The sequence below is a fragment of the Sceloporus undulatus genome, chromosome 3 (assembly GCF_019175285.1).
Source record: "Sceloporus undulatus isolate JIND9_A2432 ecotype Alabama chromosome 3, SceUnd_v1.1, whole genome shotgun sequence".
Classification (NCBI taxonomy): Eukaryota; Metazoa; Chordata; class Lepidosauria; order Squamata; family Phrynosomatidae; genus Sceloporus; species Sceloporus undulatus.
In genome coordinates, this window is record NC_056524.1 from 102,168,313 (window position 1) to 102,187,778 (window position 19,466).

At 42.7% G+C, this 19,466-nt stretch overlaps 1 protein-coding gene across 3 annotated transcripts in view; it reads left to right on the forward strand.

The window, feature by feature from the left end:
• The first annotated feature begins 11,966 nt into the window (after positions 1–11,966).
• The window catches only part of LOC121926283 (interleukin-1 receptor type 1-like), a 28,826-nt gene continuing 21,326 nt past the window's right edge, over positions 11,967–19,466 (forward strand). Inside the window, exon 1 of one of the 3 annotated variants that reach the window (XM_042459130.1) lies at positions 11,967–12,014. The gene's annotated coding sequence lies outside the window, so the exon portion shown is untranslated. Of the gene's footprint in view, positions 12,015–17,350; positions 17,493–18,717; positions 18,743–19,466 lie in introns of those variants that run through there. The other 2 variants (XM_042459131.1, XM_042459132.1) reach the window with 2 other exon arrangements.

The following is a 19,466-nucleotide window of genomic DNA, read 5'->3' on the forward strand; positions in this document are numbered from 1 at the left end:
GCCTGAAAGTAATTTTAAAGTAACCTAGCATGGGCTAAAGCAGTGATTGTGAACCTTTTAGAGACCAAGTGCCCAACGCAATGGTTTTTCCCACACTGGGGGGAGACTTCCGGGGGGTGGGACTTCCCCAGAGACTTCTGGGGGTGGGACTGACTTTCCCGGAGACAGTTAAAGGCATGGGGAGTGGGGGCTCCTCTTTCCCCATGCTCCCATGCCTTCAACTGTCTCTGTGTGCCCACAGAGATGGCTTTGCATGCCAGAGAGGGCACATGTGCCATAGATTCACCACCATGGGACTAAAGTGTTACTGGACTGCTTTAATCTCTAAACACCATAGCTGTGGAGGGGGGAAAGGTGCGGCAATCCAACAACATGTGGAGAGCCTTACTACTTCTAAAAAAAATCTTAGTAAATAGGGCATCAACAACATCTGTGCGAGTCACACAGCATCTTCAGTGCCTTCTCAGTCATGGCAGGCAGCTGGATTTCCCACATGGAGTATTTTCAACAGTAACCTTTCTACAAATTCACAGTTCTTCACATTCTAGACAGTGTTCTTCCCAAACCATTACAATACAATCCTGTGTTTTCCTTTATGTTCTTCCTTTCAGCCAAATGCAGCTGTGTGCAAATGTGTGGCTTCCCTTAAACACAATTGCAGTGCATGGGTAGTTTTTTGGTTTTTTTGAGGAGGGTATGTACAGAGTAGCATGATTGTCTTATTTGTAGCAGAAACGTGGTCAACTTCATTGATATGACTGGTGTCTTTATCTATGGCACGTTACAGACCGCCTGAAAGCGGTGGTCATGTCCACTCTCCCTTTCCCTTCATCCCTCGATAACATTTTCCCACCCAGAGTACAGCCACTAACCAACCGTGACCACCCAAATTCACCATTAAAGTGAAATGTAACTTCTACACTGCAAATTAAAACAGGACAGTTGTAGAAAAGGCAGTCATTAGCAGGTTTTTTTTAATATTTGTATAGAAAAGGGGTTTCACAACACTCCTCAGTGGGAGAAAACCAGGAGAGCAATGGTGTTGTGCAGTGAGACCCAAGCAAAGGTATAATTATCCAGTGGAAGTTCGAGTTTACCTTCCTTGTGTGATAATGTTCTTAGTTTAAGCATCTTTCTAAAGTTTTGTCAAGCTGTCAGATTTATGAATAAAGAAACTTTTTCTAAGACTATCAGTATTCCCTACCCTCATGTGCCTAGGCAGAGATGTAGCCAGGATTTTAGGAAGGGGGGGGGGCCAGATTAAGTGCCACCCTTATTATGGGGGTTGGGGGCAGGGGCGCGGCGGCACACGCCCTTCTTTTTTCTATTGGGAGGGGGGGGGGGGTCCGGATCCCAAGATCCCCCTCCTTGGCTACGTCCCTGGCCTAGGACAAGTACCATATTTCTGCCCACTGCCTATACAGTACGTAGTTGATTTTTTCAATTAAACCTCTCCAGGGCCTACTAGCCATTAGCTGAAACAATAGTCTTAATCCCTGGACCATCACTTTGAGTAACAATGTTCTAATGACAGAGAAGGTTAAGTAGGAGAGAGCTGGTCATTTTTAAAAATATAAAGCTGACAACTTTTCTTAGTGTAAGAATGTAAAACCTTCAAACAAAATTCTTAATCAAACAGCAGGAAAAAAGTCAATACTAAGAACATTCAGGTACTTTGAAAAGAAGAAAAAGGGTTATTTCTTTTTCTTGGAAGGTATAAAAGAGTACAATCAAAACAAGGTGTGATGTGGTTAAGTGACCTGATTTTGGATAAGTGTCAGGAAGCAACCTGATCTGATGCACCATTTTGCTTCTTTCTTCTCATTTATTCTCCTCCCCCCATCTCACATTAATGTGAGCCAAAACAGTTATGCCTGCCATAATTTTGTAGGTTTTTTGGCATTGTTTTCCTTTGCTTCATCATTTAAATCCTTTGTTGCATGTCTCTAAGTTTTACCCTTGACTTATCCAATGGTCATATCAAAAGCCATAATTTTGTCCCCAAAACCTGCCCTTGACTTATACATGAGGTTGACTTATAGTTGAGTATATACGGTAATAGGAATAAGAATCAGAATCCATGTGCGTTTGGGAACCATGTTTGTTCTGTCTGGACTTTCTGCTCTTGTTAAGGAATATGACTACACTGGTGTAGTTATCAAGCTGCTGAAAGGGCCTGTCTCCTTTTGGAATAAATTCCAAATATTAATATGGCATTTGGTCCCTGAAGTGAAAATAAATTTAGATTTAATTGCTGGTTCCAACTTGAGAAGATCTATTAACTCAAATGGATATACAGAACTGTTGTTGTTGTTGTTGTTGTTGTGTGCCTTCAAGTCATTTTTGACTTACGGTGATCCTATCATAGGGATTTTCTTGGCAAGATTTGTTCAGAAGCAGACTGCCTTTGCCTTCCTCTGAAGCTGAGAGAATGTGACTTGTCCAAGGTTTCCATGGCTGAGTGGGGATTTGAACCCTGGTCTCCAGCGTAGTAGTCCAATGATTAAACCACTACTACAATATGCTGGTTTTGCTCTATTTGGGATTCGTAATTGGATTTAGGCTAATGTTTTACAGGCATTTGTCGTTTATCCTGGTTCCAGTTCAGCACATAAATCACAGAAATTTTATGAGAAAATTGTTATTTACACTTAATAAAATCCCAAAGAGTTCTTAGTACAGGGTATTCTTTACAGATTCTAGTACAGGGTGTTCTTTACAGAGTGTAGCAGCATGCCAGTCGATCTTCTTTCTTGGCTCACAATATGTATGAATCAGTCTGTGAAGTGAGATCATATTAACGTCATCAATATGACAGCGAACTATTCTCCATGTGACCTGGGCTCCATGGTTGTGCATTGATCAGGGGCATGGTTGATGCAAATCCACTAATCTTTCACCAGATGGCCACCAGAATTTAGTGGGCTATAGTCACTCCAACAAGTCATGCCAACAACATTCCAATAATTAAAAAAAAAATCCAACAAGTAAGTGAAAATCCAATGTAATATTGTGTTGTAGAACCTGGAGGTAGACAAGTGGACAAAGTAAGGCATTTGTAGGTTTGTTGTTAAAAATGGAAAAGATTTTACATGTATATGTGTTTAATAGACAGTCAATGTGTCATAATGGTTTGAGTGTTGGAGATCAGGTTTTGGTTCCCAACTCAGCCATGAAACCCACTGGCTGACCTTAGCCAAGTCACAGCCTCTCAGCCTCAGGGGAAGGCAATGGCAAACTTCCTCTGAACAAATCATGCCCCAAAAAAGCCCATGATAGACTTGAAGGCACACAACAACAACACATGTTTAATAAAATGTATTAAATTGTTAAATATATTTAAACTACTAAGAATATATATAAAAAGAATATAATCATAGCTTGCTCCTGCAGCCATTTGGAATTGTACCAGCCAGTTACTGTGGGTTCCAGGAACTGTTTTCATCATCCCATGAATTGAATAATGAACAGCCATTTTTCTGCAACTCAGATTTGTTAACGGTATTTCATGCTTTCACCATCCTGAGGTGTGACTCCTGACATCCCTTCAGACTGAAAGCCTTTTGAAATGTCTTTTCATGCAGAAAATCATGAGTTACCAGTAATTTATAACATTTGGTTGGGTGGGTGGGTTGCTAGAAACATATCAGGCCAGAGCTCCATGACTGGACAAGTTTAGAGGTTTTAGATACCAGCAGGCCAAAAAAAATCTGATCAAACTTTCATCTTGAAGTGCAAGAGGTATGAGATTCCAAAACCAGTTCTCTTTAATACTAGGCCAGCCATTTCTGTCACAAGAAAGCTATCATTTCAATAAGGCAAAAATCAGTTGGGGAAAAATTGAAAACTTTCAACTTTATGGGGGCAACCCCCCTCCCATACACACACAAAAAACATGGAATTATCATTATCTCATTCTTCAGACTTTCCTTTTCCTGAGGAAGAAGTGCTTCATTCTAACTCTTCTGTATGTATTATATTTTGTTTTAGAGAGTACATGTGAGAGTGACTTAGGCTACATCCACATTGCAGAAATAATCCAGTTTGAGATCACTTTAACTGCCATGGCTCAATGCTATGGGATTCTGGGGATTGTAGTTTTGTGAAAGATTGAGCCTTCTCTCAGTCAGAAAGCTCTGGTGCCACAACAAACTACAGTTCTCAGAATTCCATAGCACTGAGCCATGGCAGTTAAAGTGGTGTGAAACAGGATTATTTCTGCAGTGTGGATGCAGCCTCAGAGAAACACTTCCTACTAATAGCAGCTTTATCTGCTGTCTCTATATCTGCAATCTATTCTGTATAAACATTAATAAAAACACTATATTGGTGAGATTATTTTATTTACCATTTTTGTGCCTGGGAACAATGGAGGAAGTTCAAGATTAGGTACATGTTTCACTTTAATTGGTGAAGCACTTTTATCTTCCAGGAATGTTGGAATGAAACCAGATACAGTACTGGATCTTGTCATGTTGCCACAAAGTGTCAGTAAACACCAAGAAAGTTGTACAACAACATGGATTAAGCCAAATCCTTGAATGACCCATGGATCTAAATTGTCTTGGTTAGTCTCACTAAGTTAATTGATGAATGCTGAGTCAACACAGATGCATCTCATTGATGCAGTGGATCTACTCTAATTGAGGTCGACAGTAGGATTTGGCCCATACAAATGACACTATTCTTTTTCAGCAGAGAAGAAAGAACTCAGTGTCTTACAGCTTTATCCCATGTGCAGGGAGAAATGGACAAATGAGAATTACATCTTAGCAAACATGCATACTATTACGCCACAAGAATTTAAAATGCGCACATATATTATGTTCAGATTGGCTGCAAATGTCTATTCCATGGTGAAAAACTATGGTAGTAATCCATGATAGGCTACACTGCACCATTTGGATGTAGTGCTGGAGGTGCATCATCATGATGCACGCCGTGTGGTCCGATGTGTGCTAAAATGGCGCCCTGGTGGTGGCGTTAGGGTGTGAAATGTCAGGATGCTCAGCCCTGACTCCGCCCACAGGCTGCCGCTTTTTGCTGGTCTGTAGAGGGTCTTAGTCTCAAAAATGCTATAAGATCCCTTTGCAGAGTGATTTTCTAGACCAACACAGCTATGCCTTTGCATTCCATACCATAGAATGAAGATATACCCAGTGAAGTAGATATCTGTTCAGAGGCATAAAGATCAAAATGCTTATTCATACTTCTGAGCAGCATGTGGGGTGTATGAGTTTAAAAATATAATGAAATAACTTTTAGGGAAGGTGAGGACAAGGATATTTCCTAATAATTTCAAAAGGAATCACAGTCTGTGCAAGCCTGAACATTTGCATACAATCATTGGCAGATGGTTTCTGAATCATTTGAGTGTTATTTTTTTCTTGTCCTGAACTAACAGAAAGAAAATGCTAGTACTACGCAAGAACATATTCTCTAGGGTTCATGTTCCCTGTCTTTCTTCGTAGATTACAAAAGAACTATGACTGCATCCTGTTTTTTTTAAACAATCACCACTCTCACTCTTCTGTGCACTTTAGTAGATTTAACTCAAAGCTTAACTAATATTATCATAATTAGAATTTGTACTACAGCTGGAATTCCAAATGAGAGGGGATGATTGAAGTATATTTTATTTGGAATAAAAACTGCAACTGCAAGTCACAAGTAGGAGGAGTGTTATGGGAAGAGGTGACAGTGCACCTACCCATTCTTCAGCATCACCTCTGTAATGCAGAGTACTGTATAATCACTAGACGTAGATCACATGTTGCTTTAGTTTTATTAGGGAACACCCCTTTTCTCCCCTTGTCTTGTTCATGGAGTCATGTAGTTCATGTCCATTCTTTTTCTACCCCTGACTAGAAATTAACACATGGTCTCATGCACTATTTGTTCTACCCTGTCATTTGGAAACCTTTCTGCATTTTTGAAAAATAATCAAATGAAACAGAATGGGGTTAATAGAGACTTAGCAGCCATGCCAACACCACACAACCAATTTGGCTGCTCCCACTGACATCTATGGTGGTACTAACTGTATCCAGAAAAGAACAAGTTGCCCTCTCTTCCTGGCCAAAACTGCCCCCATGCATCCAAAGCTTGGGAAGTTAACTTTTAAAACATAATTAGTTACAGTTGTGGCTCCAAGCCCCTTCAAATTTAGGGTAAGTCCTTACATTCTTCATTTCTCAAAGAAATGTGGCACAACACGAGCCAGCACTTGAACCTGATGATATTCCTTTCTCCATTGTCTTGTGTCTTACAGTTATATTATATTATCAAAATAAAGATAAAGTGATATCTCATTAAAGGGTTTGACAGACCGGCCTGAAGGCACGACAGGACGCTGCCCCTTTCCTACCCAGATCAGGGTTGTGGCAACCTCACGCCACGGCCCCAATCCAGCCTTTTGAGGAATCGCACCCTCAAAAGGCAGCACAGCTATATGGCACTCCTTAGGTGCTGCATTGTATGGATGCAGCACCGGAGGCGCGCCATGCTGTCACGCACTGTGTGAAGCAATACGTGGCGTCAGGGTGCCCTGGGGGGCAGAGTCGGGTGTGCATTGTGAGGAAACTACACCCCAACTCTGTTCCCATTCTGGCCTTTCAGGTCTGTAAAAGGTCTCAGTTACAGACATAATGTGAAGTTAATTCCTTCATTATTGGAAACAAGAGTGAACTACTGTACAAGTGACTAGTTATTTTGTAAATAGGTATAGTTGACCCTCCATATCCACAGATTTTGTATTCACAGGTTCAGCCATTCATGGCTGCAAAACATTAAAAAAATCAAAACAATAATATTCCAAAAAACAAACCTTGATTTTGTCATTTTATATAAGGGATACCATTATATATCATGGGACTTGAGCATCCATGTGGGGTCTTCAAACCAAACCCCAGCGGATAACAAGGACCAACTGTATTTTAAAGCTCACATACATCTTGCATAGACTTCTGTCAGATGCTTCAATCCTAGTCGCACAATGGCTATGTAGTGAATTAAATTTCAGTATAGCTTCCTCCTTAGCAAAAGGGGAGCATTGAAAAGAGTATTTCAGCATCTGCTCTGATGAAGTAGAGGTGTTTTTATTAATGTTTAGAATTCTGCACTTTCACATCAGTGCTGGCAAAAACAGAAGTACATGCAGCAGTGTGGAAACAACTTCAGGGGCGCTTGTGTCCCTTATCATCAATAAGCATCATCAGTAAGCAGAGAAGGAAGCGCCATGAGAAAATACAGGAAAATGGTACTGACTATCAGCAGCTGATACTGTTACCATTTATCTTTTCCAGGTGAAACAACATGGATCCAAGGAAACCTTCTACTGCAAGGAGGGTGTATATATCTGATTACATACCAATACTCGAAGAAAAAGAAAAGAGATTATTGGGTAGAAGAAACAGGAATACATGAGTTTGGAGGAACATGTGGTCTGGATTCGCAGGAATAAATGAGTGAGCAAGTGATGTCAAATATGGCAAAAAGGCTATTGTGAAAGTACTTGCTTGAAAATTCTGAGAATTAAACTCTAATGAAGGCTGCATCCACACTGCAGAAATAATCCAATTTCACACCACTTTAACTGCCATGGCTCAGTGCTATGGAACTCTGGGAAAGATAGTTTGTTGTGGCACCAGAACTCACTGACAGAGAAGACTAAATGTCTCACAAAATGACACTTCCCAGAATTTCATAGCATTGAGCCATGGCAGTTAAAGTGGTGTCAAACTGGATTATTTCTGCAGTGTGGATCGAGCCAAAATAACTTTTCAAGCCTCTTGTAATTCTTGTGGAAAGCATAACTGCCTATAGTGAAGGAGGATCTGTTGATGATGACGCCATGCTCTCTCTGCTACAACATTTCTGAGTGAGACCAAAACAGGGATGGGGAATGTGTGCCTCTCCAAATGTGTTACACTGCACCTCCCATAATGCATTACTATTGGCTATGCTTAGAAAGGCTGATGAGAACCACAGTCCAACAATATTTGGGACCTTATCTGGCTCATTCCCCCCTCCCCTGTTATGGGCATGGGAAGGGGCTGCTTGGGGCCACGCGAAGCTGAGAAAAAACGCATTTTACCGCACCTCAGTATGTCCTCAAAATGGCCCCATTTGGTCACCCGGCACCAAGCCGTTCCCATTTAGGGAAGTGATTGCAAAATCAATCTATTGCTAAATTCTATTGCAAACAAACAAACAAACAAACCAAAACTGATTCTGATCTGGCATTTCCCACTTACTGGGCACATATCAGAATCTATTTTTTCTCAAAAACCCACTTTGGAACTATTGTCAGGAAACCCAGGTTATTTGTGTGTGCCCCGCTTCTTTCCTCCTGGAATCGATCCAAGGAGGATCAGAATTGGGTTCAAATGGGAACGAAAGCCATTTGCCCCGAATCCTTCTTTGCAGCAAACTCCAGTGGGAATGATCCCTATGTCTTATAATGACCAAACAGTTTTAAAGGCAAACCTTTGGCTACGCTAGTGCAGCTGATCCTATAGGCAAAAACATCTAAATGTTGGAACCCTGCAGTGTTAAAATTATTTACTCACCAAGGGAAAGAGAACTGTTGCCGTAACCAACAAAGAAGAGCCTTTAGCTGTGATGAATTATTTTGGTAAAATGAGATCCTTGGGAAGTGAGAGCCTAATTTGGCACTTTGCTAGTCTAAAATAATTGGGGGGGAGGCTATATGTCCCCCCTTTTTCTTTAGAGAATAAGGAGAAGAAGAATCAAACCAAACCTACATGGGCAGTTATTGTGTGTGTGTGTGTGTGTGTGTGTGTGTGTGTGTACATGCCCCTAAGTTGCCTGTTGACCCCATGAATTTCATAGGGTTTTCTTAGACAAGGAATTACTCAGAGGTGGGTTTACCAGTTACTTCCTTTGAAATGTAGCCTACATCCCCGGGTATTCATTGGCGACCGTATCCCATTCAAGTACTAAACACATCCTTAAAAATAATTGTCATTGAAACAACACTGTCACCACAACACTAAATGGTCACTGAAACACAACACTGAAACAGGAAAAAAAATAATCAAGAAAGGTTTAGCAGGATATTTCTCAGTATGTGGTAGTTCTTGATTCCCTGGAATCCTTTAAAATAATAATCATCATCTGTGATGATGGCAAAGCCAGATCCCCCAAAGCTTAGAATCCTTTCCCTTGCCTTGTTTGTTTATTATAGTAATTGCTATGTTGTCTTTCTCTTCATGAAAGGTGGCTAACAACATTGTTCAAAGTGACCAGGAAACATCAAACAATACAGCTCCCCTTTCATGTAATATTATGTGGCCTTTTGCAAAATGAACTTCAGAAATTGGTCCCACTGGGGTCTAAGAGATTTTCTCTGATTTAGGAACTTGTCTGGCATACTCATCCCAAAGTCTCTCTCCCCCATTAAAAACAAAATGTGGCTTCTGAAGAAACAGAGGAAGAAGGACCCCAATGAGGCTTATATCCAGCAGCAGTGGTTTTGCTTTAGGTCACAGAGGCTGAGGAGTGACACTTTGGGGTTGACTTGGGGTTTCCCCCTTGGAAATCTCCTCCAGTAAATCCTGTGATCAGAGAGGCAGCCAGGCCTAGTGGTTTGAGTGTTGGACTCTGGCTACATGTGCACTGCAGAACTAATACAGTTTGATGCTGCCTTAACTCCCATGGCTCAATGATAAAGTTTGGGGATTTGTACATTTGTGAGAGCCAGCATGGTGTAGTGGTTTGAGTGTTTGACTCTTCTCAAAGAAAGCTAAATGTCTCACAGGGTCCCAGAGAAAGCTAAATATCTCACAAAACTACAGTTCCCAGAGAAAGCTAAATGTTTCACAGAACTAGTTCCCAGAGAAAGCTAAGTGTCTCACAAAACTACAGGGCTTGATTCCCAATTTGCAAACCCACTGGGTGACTTTGGGCAAGTAACACTCTCTCAGCCTCAGGGTATGGCAATGGCAAACCTCCTCTGAACAAACCTTGCCAAGAAAATCCCATCATAGGTTTGCCTCAGGGTTACCATAACTAGGGTGCAGTACACACGGCACTAAAGCGCCGTGCTGGTGCCTTACTAGGGTTAAGGGACCGCACAGCAAGCACACGGTCCCTAACTCTAGTATGGTGTGGCACCATAACAATGGCGGCGCCCTGTGTATAGGGTGCCGCCATTGTGACATGACAGACGCATAGCATCCACATGTTGCGCCACGTCTGTGATGTCACGAGTGCACCATTGGCACACTCGTAACATCCGCCCTGCAGGGCAAGGCACAGTACAGACCTCCCAAAACGGGAGGCCTACTGGCACCTGTTTTTCCTCCACAGGGAAGCTGCAGCTACCAAATTGCAGCCTCGCAGGGCGGACGTTGTGCGTGCACCAATGGCACACACATGACATCACACATGTGGCACAACATGTGGATGCTATGCATCTGTCACATCGCAATGGGGTGCCCATATACACGGGGCAGCGCCATTGTTACAGCGCCACACCATACTAGGGTTAGGGACTGTGTGGTTGCCACGCGGTCCATTAACTCTAGTATGGCACCAGCAAGATGCTTTAGCGCCATGTGTACCATGCCCAAAAGAACCCACTTTTCATCAATTCTTTTTCCTCCGCGGGGAAGCCGAGCAGTTGAGTGGCTGCGGCTTTCCTGTGAAGGAAAAACAGGTGCCAGCAGGCCTCTATTTTTGCGAGGTGTGTAACATGCCCAGAAAACACAACAACAAGCTATTTAGCCTTCTCTTGTTAGAGAGCTCTGGTGCCCCCCAAACTACAAATCCTAGGGTTCTATAGGATGGAGCCAGAGCAGCTAAAGCAGTGTCAAACTGCATTATTTCTGCAGATTCAGCTGGAATCCAACCTATTTCTGCAGAGCAACTCTGGTGAACAAGGTCTAAATCTCCCCCTGCCATGTCAACCCACTGGATAACCTTGGGCAAGTCACACTCCCTCGGCCTCAGAGGGGAAGGCCATGGCAGATCTCCTCTGAAGAAATCTTATCACAAACATCCTGTGAGAGGGTTGCCATAAATTGGGAACAACCTGAAGGCCCTACAGCAATAAAAATTCCACAAGTCTGTTTCTCTTTGGTCCAAAACACACGGCAGAAATAATCTGGTTTGAGACCCCTTAAACTGCTGCAGTGTTAGGAAATTCTGCGAACTGTAGCTTTGGGAAACATTTATTTCACCCCGGGGACTGAAGTTTTGAGACACGTAGCTTTCTCTGGGAATTGTAGCTTTGTGAGACATTTAGCCTTCCCTGGGAAGTGTCGGTTTGTGAGACATTGAGCTTTGTTTAGGAAGTGTAGCTTTGAGCTTTCTTGGGAACTGTAGTTTGTGTACATTTAGCTTTCTCTGGACAACTGTAGCTTTGTGAAAGTTTAGCTTCCCTGGGAGTGTAGTTTGTGAGACAATTGAGCTTTGTTTAGGAAGTGTAGCTTTGTAGCTTTCTTTGGGAACTGTTGTTCTGTGACACATTTAGCTTTCTCTGACAACGTTGTAGCTTGTTGTAGCTTTCTTTGGGAGGTGTTTTGGAGACATGAGCTTTCTCTGTGCAGCTCGCTCTCAGAGAGCACCACGTTTATTGGTGCCACAAGAAACTTCCCAAAAGGGCTCTAGGAGGCCAAAATCCACTTGCAGAAGTAATCCAGTGTGAGACCGCTTTAAGTGCCCTGGCTGGGTGCTAGGAATCCTGGGGGTTGTGTTTCCTGTGGCCCCAGAGAAGGCTCAAGGTCTCACCAACAAACACCAAGTTCCAAGGTCCCTGCTGCACTGATCCAGGGCAGTCCAGCCGTCTGAAAGTGGGTTTTTCCTTCTTTCTGCCGTGGGTCTGGGGCTGAATCCAAGCGACTCTCGCAGCCTGCCAGGTGTGGTCTGGCCGATGTGGAGGGAGGCGGGGAAAGCGGGGGGCCGTGGCTGCCGTGGCCTGGCTGCCTCTCTATTATGCCGGGATCCGCGTTGGGCCAGCAGGTGGTGTGGTCTGGTCGGTCTGGGTTCGGGTGGTCTCCTCCTTTCCAGAGAGTGGAGCCCAGAGGGAAAGGAGAAAGACTGGACGGCTCCCCCTCCCCGCTATGCTGGGCTCTTTTAATTTTATAAAACATGTATTTAATTTAATTTTATATTTAATTCAATTTTAGATTTACAAGGGGGGGGGGGGAGAAGGGAGATGCACCAGAGAACCATCAACTTTTTGTTGTGCTTGTTTGACTGATGGCGACCCTAAAGTGAGCCTCTCACAGGGTTTCCTTGGCAAGTTTGTTCAGAGGGGTTTTTATCATTACCACCCTCTGAGGCTGAGGAGTATGTGACGGATCAAGGTCATCATGCGAAGACACGGATTCGAACCTGATCTTCTGAGTCACAGTCCAGCACTCCAACCTCTGAGGCCACCCTGGTTCTTAAGATGGAGCTACACTCACTAAAGTATGTAGAGAGATCTTGTAGCACCTCTGAGACTGACTGACTGAAGAAAGAGTTGGCAGCATGAGTTTGCTTCCTGAGATGTATTTGTCCAACGCTGGGGAAGATCACAGTCTAGGAAAGCTCATGCCGCCAACTTCTTCTTCAGTCATTCTCAAGGTGCTACAAAATCTCTCTCCAAACTGATTCTACAGACTAAACACGTTATCTTTGAACTTACTTAAAGTGTATCAAACTGTGTTAGTCAGCAGTGTAGTGCTTTCCTGTCACACACTCTGTTTCTTTAAACTCTCTGGAAGCAAAGGAAGGGGTGACTGCTTGGACCCATGTGCTCCCTCCTCCTGTGTGGATCTTCTTGTTGGCATATACTGGGTTGTTTACCTTAGGTAGGTTATCTTTTTCCCTAGGGCTTCTTTGTGCCTTTTTTGGCCCCCCAGAAAATCAGGCGCCCTCTGCCTGCTTGATCTGTCTCCTTGCTCTTGCATTTTCTGGGGTGTCCATCAGTAGGCAGGTAAATCAAATCAAAATCAATCTTTATACTTTATTACACTTTGATCGACCCTGCGAGATATGATCACTTAAAACAGTATAAAACCATATAAAATAACGGAAGTTTCCATACAATTAAATTATCAGATTGGATTACAACACACTGGGGATTATGGTTGGTTATACAATTATAGATCAAGGGTATGTTGCCATTAGTCTGGCCCCTTTTAGATAATTCAATCTCTCTAATTTTAACAGCTTTTTTTTGACAGCCATGTAAGTAAAGCTGGATCCACATGCAACATAATCCAGGCGACACCACTTTAACTGCCATGGCTAAGTGCTATGGAATTCTGGGAATTGCAATTTGTTTGTGGCAACAGAGCATTCTACAGCTAAATGTCTCACAAAACTACACTTCCCAGAATTCCATAGCATTGAGCCAGGCCATTTAATGATGTCAGACTGGATTATTTGTTGTAGTATGAATGGAGCCATAGAGATGCTGAGAGAGAGCCTTGAGTTCCGTATGCTGGCTGCATTGGTGACTGCTACTTGCCTTGAGTTTGCAGCTGATTGTAAGGAAATCTGGGACTATTGCCACACTGCAGTAGTTTATGCTGCTGTACTGTCATGGCTCCACCTATGGGATTCTGGGGTTTGTGGCTTTGTGAAGCACCCGCACTTTTTGGCAGAGATGGTGAAAGACCTGGTGAAACTGCAAGTCCCAGGTTTCCATAGCATTGGCAATGGCAGTTAAAGTGGTGTCAAACTGTATTAATTCTGCAGTGTAGAGGGCCATCATGCATAGCAGCTTGAGTGTTGGACTACAACTCTGGGAGCCAGGGTTTGAATCTCCGTGGACCATGGAAACCTACTTGGGCAAGTCACATTCCTCATTCAGAAGATGGAGTGGCAAACCCCCTCTGAAAACCAAGAAAATCTATGATAGGCCTAAAGGTATCTGTAAGTCAGAAATGACTTGAAGGTACACACAAACAACAACAACAGATGCCTGTTGTTCCCACGCTGTGAAAAATGTCCATGAAAGTGCATTGTGCTCTGAATTAAAAAAATCAATTCTATGCTCAAGGGAAGGCTATCAAAACCACTAATCTGGAAGAAGTCTCCTCTTAATGATATGGATGCACTTACATCCCATGAGAGGTGTCTGTCGCCTTGTGGGGAAAGGTGGGATATAATCCTTGAAATTAAATGAATGAGATGAATGATAAATAAATAATAACTTGTGGAATGGGAAGCCTCTTGCTCTTTTGCTCCCCCCCCCCCAATCTTCTTCGAGGATCCTCTAACCCCCTGAAGTAGTTTGGAAGTGAGGAGGAGGACATTGAAGTATTCTTCTGAGGTACAGCTCTCAACGGGAACTTAATAATTTATCCTGTCATTTTAATCTTCAAAATTAATATTTGCAAAGACTTTGAAAATGTATTGGCCAAGATCAGAGGCATAGCAAAGCCACTATAGCTACATTCCATTTCCTGATCCGACCCCTGAAACCACCTTAGAAGTCAGCCAACTCAGGCCTCAGTGTTTTTGTGGTGTGGGAAGCGGTGCTGTTGGATGAGTAGAATGAGGTGGAAGAGACCACAAGGGCCATCCAGTCCAGTCCTCTGCCCATGCAGAACACACAAAGCATGCCCAGCAGATGATTTCCAGCTTCTTTGGATCTTTTAAAACAATCTGAAGAAGAAGACTCACCATGCTTCAAGGGAGTGCTTGTCTTTTATGGTCAGGAAGTTCTTCCTAATGTTAAGCTGGAATTTTTTTCCTGTAGTTTAAATCCATTGTCAGATCCTATCTCGGGAGCAGCAGAAACAATCTTGCTCCAACCTCAATATGACATCCTTCAAATTTTAAATATGCAAACACCTCTGAATAAATTTTGCCAAGAAAACCCCATGAGGGGTCACCTAAGAGTAGGCTTGCCATATCCCGCCTGGGGCAGGACTTCCCAGTTTGGGGGGGGCCACATGGTCCCACCCTGGTTTAGCCCCTCCCCTGGGACCTCCCCCCAGCAAGCCCTGGAGGCAGCCCCACCCCTCCCCATGGCTGTGTTCCACCCTCCCGCCTCCCTGGCTGGCTTAGCCTAGAGAGCAGGGCTTCAAAACATCTGCCACTCAAGCTATTGCCCGCCCACTTGGTATATATGTCTTGCAAAAAGGCTGACCTTCCAGGTTACAGTGAGCAAAGAAAAAAAGGCCATCAATCGTTCCTGTTTACTGGGAGTCTCTGCCTCATCTTTTAAATGTCTACCAGGTCAGTATTCTTGTAATTCTTGATCATAGGATCGTTTTTGAGGCCCTAAACGCCTTTCCTTGTATATGCAAATTTCTCCCGAAGCTGACCAATGAGAAAGAAGCAGTCAGCCCTCCTCCACTTGGGTTGGTTTTCAATGGCTTGGAAGGAAGAGCTTTGCCTTGCTGTGTAAATAGGAAGGGTTTAGGGTAGCAAAGGCTGAAGAAATAGTTTGGAACCCCCCTTAAACATCCATGGCTCAGTGGCATGGATTCTGGGAAATTGTAGTTTCTTGACAAAAGGAAGCTGAATGGTCCACATGGAGGCGGGGGCAGAGCCTCTTGCCAGCAGTCTTCAGTGGAAGAGAGGAGGCTGATGGTCCTGGCCACTTCCCTGGCTCCCCTCCTCTCCTCCTCCTCCAGCCGAGTGAGCTCTCATTCACTCTCCCTGGCTCTTTTCCTCCCCCCCCCCCGCACTTTGAGACCCCTTTAACTGCCAAAGCAAATGCTCTGGAATTCTGGGTGTGTGAGGCATTTGGCCTTCTCTGTCGAGAGAGCTCTGGTGCCACAATAAACTACATTCCCAGGATTCCATAGCACTGAGCCCTGGCAGTCCAAGCAGTGTGTTTTGGACACAGAATCCTCCAATGAATCCAGTCCCTAGCTTTTATATCTCTCACACACACTGCAGGAATAATAACCCCTTTGAGACTGCTTTAACTCAGTGCTAGGGAATCCTGGGAATGCTAGTGTTTGGGGAACATTGAGACTTCTCGTTCAGTGATGGCTCAGAGGCCACAAATAGACTACAATTCCCAGGATTCCCCAGCACTGAGCAGTTCCAAACTGACCATTTCTCGCAGTGTGGATGGAACTGGTGAGGCATTCTGGGCACTGCAGTTCAACTACGTTTGGGGATTATGGGACTCCCGTCAGAGATAGCTCTGGGCCACAGTGTATACACAATTCCCCGCATTCCCAGCACTAACCCAGGACAGTTAAGTCACTCTCAAACTGGATTATTTCCCAGTGTGGATGCAGTTTTGTGAGGAACTTCGGCATTTCAGTCCAGCATTGTTTTTATTTCTGCAGTGCATTTTGGATTAGAGACAAGGTGACCAGGCATCCTCCTCCTTTCCAGGACTGTCCTCTTCTGTCACATTTCAATGTCCTCCATTTGGATCATGGCTAAGAAAGCATGGAATTATAATTACAGGGTGGTTTTTTAGCTTTTATTTTTGGCCATGTCCTACATTTTTTTGCTTAGGTGCCCTAACATTTGGGGGTGAGGGCCTTGGTCACCTTGGTCAGAGAGCTTTCCAGGGGGGTTAACCATTGCTGTGGTGCTGGAACAAACCACCATTCCCAGAATTCCATAGCATTCAGCAGAAGCAGTTAAAATGGTCTCAAACCAGATTATTTCTCCAGTGTAGATGCAGCCCCAGCCTTTGCCTCTCTTATGCCTGAGATTCAAAGCCCCGCCTTGACACCACAAACAAACTACAAATCCCAGGATTCCATAGGATGAGTGTGAAGAGTGAAAGCAGTTGGCAGCAGCTAAGTGTGCTTAATGCAGTTCTTAACATGGTGCACCTCTTGCCTACAGAGTCTCACAAGACTTTTTTGTTAACAACTCTGTACCCATTAACTCCATTTCATGTCTCCTTTATTTAGTGACCAAACAGTCAAAATGAAGAAAAACCAAAGTCCCTTGACCAAAGGGTTTGGTTGTGGAATAAGCCTCTGAAAATATGCAAAGGGCAATGTTAAAATAAGCCATGTTCAATGCTCAAATGTGTCGTTTTGGAATGGGGAGAGGGGGGGTGGCCAGAGAAGGGAAGTACATTTCCGTGATCGTCTACGAATAATGTCAAAATGTCCTCCATTTTGATCATGCCTAAAAGAACATGCATTTATATTAAAAAAAAGCCTCAATTTTTGCATGTCCTCCATTTTTATAAAATGTGTCCTACATTTGAAAATGTTGTCCTGCATTTGTCCTACATTTGTCCCAGTTTGGAGGTCCTCACTTATGGCAACCCTACCTAAGAGTCGCTATAAATTAGAAATAGCTTGAAGGCACAGAACACACACACACACACACACACACACACACACACACAAATCATGTTATCCCCCAGCAAGCGGCGGTGAGATAAATAATTGTACCAGGACACCATGGGATCATACACTGGCATTTTAACATCAAGACATCATACACTGCCAGGAAGGGACTGGTCACATTATCCTGCAACACCTCATTCACCAACACTACAGAACTCCGATGGCTGAGATGGTTGACTGACTTTTAAAGTGAGTTTCAGGGGTGTGTATGATTGTGGCAAAGGTATCATAATCCTCAATGTGAATAGAAAACAGTCACATGGTTGTATGGCTGTCTTATGACACTGTAGCTAACAGGATGTTAGTCCTCCTTTATAAAGTGTGCAAAACCACTGTTTTTCTTATTTTCATGAACAGAGCAGATTCACTGTCTCAGGACTGGGTGTGATTGCATTTTTAACTGGTTTTAAAGTTTTTGCTAGTTTAATTACTTTTTTACTTTTCTATGTTATGAATTGTTCTTTTTTTAAAAAAAAATAACTATGTTAAAACTAGAGAACTAAATACAACGACAGCAATAATATAATCCTGATGATTCATTGCTCATAAAGTGCTTATTCATACATGAAAGAAATAAAGACAGATTCCTAAATTCTGAGGTCATTCATGTGTTTCTTTCCATATATTCCTGAAAAACAAAGTCTTGTATGCTTCGGATTCAGGGGGAAAACAAAGTAAACATGGTATCTGTAGGAACAGGGCATCCAAAGAATTTCTCAGTCCTCGAGGATTTTGTATGTTTTTAGCCAAGAGGAACACAGTTTTAATGCAATCACACAAAACAGAGAGCAAAATAGACCCTTTCAAAAGATCTTTGATAAAACACTTAGGAATATGGCACATATATTGTCATAGGTAGGGAAATAAACCATAGGTGGGAGAAAATAGCTTATAGTAATGATTAGATAGGGAGATTGAGCTCCATAGGGATGGTTGGTGTAGATGAACAGAGAATCAGATCTTAAAAGCGAATTGGAATGGATCTTGGGATCAATGGAATGTTTATCTTTAGCAATGTTCAGAGAAGGCAGTGCTATTTGCTGGTCTGGAAAGGTGGACTGCATTCCAGGATTTGTAGGTGGTAAAACATTTTAAAATGCTATGAGTCAGAGTGTAAACTTCAGGACTGAGCATTGGATTTTTAACCCTCAGGCCTTTTAAGCTGAGACAGAAATGTCACGATTCTCATTTTGGCAGCATGCATATATACTAAACCTTCTTTAAAAATTCCAGTCCTGCTTTGCACTGCTGAGTTTGGAAAAGCTCCACTGATATATGGCGCTCCATGTAAAGCTTGTTACATTTCATCATGTTCCTAAAAGAGCAGGGGATCCGTATTCTTTTTGTCAAAGCAAAACTAAAAAGAAAAGGAATGGATTATGATCAGTTTGAAAGCCAGTTGTTAAGGGAGGCTTAACAACATGCTGTTTTGGATTCAGGTATTACAATGTGCATGGCAGATTTGTTGTGAAAGATTTTTCACTTCTTACTATATTTATTAAAAACTCTCCACTGTACTGTATCAATTTGATTTCAAGTGTTTTATAGTTGTCATCGACCGTAATAAATTTCATTTTATTAACAAACTAACAGTAATGATAACAATAAAAACAATTCAACAACTAGAACTCTTCAACTTGTTTTTAAAAATCTGTTATACTGTAACATTTTAGCTAAACTTTTATTTTAAATCATTGTATTTTGTCACTGGTCCCAGGGAGAAAGAAGAGCAGGACCTAAATTGAACAAATAAATAATATAAGCAGCAAAGCATAATAACAAAACAAAAATACTTATTATCCACGTTATCCTTCAAATTATGAGAAAAGAGATTCTGCCTAAGCATTAGAAAATATATCCTGCCAATAAGAGCTGTGTGAGAATGGAATCAGCTGCCTCACAAGGCAACCCTCTTCATTGGAGATTTTTAAACAGATATTGGATGGTTATCTTTCAGTGTGGAAAAAGACATTGACCACAAAATTACAAAATATGGGTCTTCCGCCAGATACCCTTCAAGCTATGGGGCACTCAAAAGCTAAAACAGCTATACTTCAACCAGGGACGTAGCTAGGATTTTAGGAAGGGGGGGGGGGTCCAGACTAAGTGCCACCATTATAATGGGGCTTGGGAGTGGCGGCGCAGCAGCACACACCATTCATT